Below are 1,339 nucleotides of genomic sequence, written 5' to 3'. Positions count from 1 at the left end.
CACCTGATTCAAGCCATGGTATTTTCAATAACCTCATATTCATGTGAAAGTTAGACAATAATAAGGAAGACCATAGAAGGATCGATGCTTTTGAATTATGATGTTGGAGGAGAATATTGAACATGCCACAGGCAGCCAAAAGAACCAACAGATCTGTGTTGGAAGAAGTGCAACCAGAGTGCTCCTTGGAGGCCAGGATGGCTAAACTCCGTCTCTCAGACTTCAGCCATATTGTCAGGAGGGACCAGTTACTGGAGAAGGATATCCTTAGTCCTAAATAGAGATTTATTTGGTCCCAAAATACCTGGACTAATATCAATGCTGAGACATATGACTGGATTAAGGGGGAAATTTTTTTCTTTCTGGAAATCAAATTAATCCACAGAAGCAATTTATGAAGGACATTTGACTCAATCACTTTCAAAATGCTCTAAGCAAAATATCAACAGCCTCCCTCTGCTCTGTTGTACTGCCTATGTGTGTGTTTATGAATCCCTCTTAACCCTTGAATAAACTGAAAGACTGATCATCATATGGGAATGACGATCAATTTTCAAAATTATTTTATCAGTTCACTCACAGACTTGCACTAACTACCTTCTGAACTGGGATCTCTGCCTCTATCTTCTCTTCACACAATTTACTAGATTGTTGTCTGATTAACCTTCTTGGAATATTACTGTGTTGGATAAAGCCATTTCCCTAATCACAAACATTTAAAAAATTTTCCTATTATACAGAAGATAATTCAGAAAATTCTTAGTAAAATTATGAGTTCTCTGAGAGCATCTGTGTTTTTGATCTCAGTTTCCCTGGTCCCATTCCCAGTTGTCTCAATCCTTTTTTGGTTTGTGGCAGAATCTCCAGAAAAAGACCTGACACATCACTTGGAAATGTTGATTCAAAATTTCATTGAATTAAGTTCACATTAATGATCTTCCTGGCTTTAAGCCTATTCTGCTTTCTAATACTCTGTTCTATGATTAGTCTTCCATGACCCTTCCCTATTCTCAACATTTTCTATTTTACATTCAAAACCTGGAATTTGTATATCCCTCTTATTCCATTCATCAGTTTTTCCACTGATAAAAAATTCAGACAGCATGCTTACAAAAATATTTTAGGAGGAAGCACAGTTGGCAAAAAAAATGTATAACATGCACGATGTTTGCCTTACAGACTACAGTTACTTGGGGCTGCTGTGGCAACAGAGAACACACTTGTTGTTAGGTGCCATTGTGTCGGTACTGACTCATAGTGACCTTATGCACAGCAGAACGAAACACTGCCTGGTCCTGGGCCAACCTCACTACTGTTGCCACTCTTGAGCCTATGGATG

This window comes from Chrysochloris asiatica, unplaced genomic scaffold (assembly GCF_000296735.1).
Source record: "Chrysochloris asiatica unplaced genomic scaffold, ChrAsi1.0 scaffold00196, whole genome shotgun sequence".
NCBI lineage: Eukaryota > Metazoa > Chordata > Mammalia > Afrosoricida > Chrysochloridae > Chrysochloris > Chrysochloris asiatica.
The sequence above is the reverse complement of the archived record's forward strand: the minus strand, read 5'-3'. Positions refer to the sequence as shown.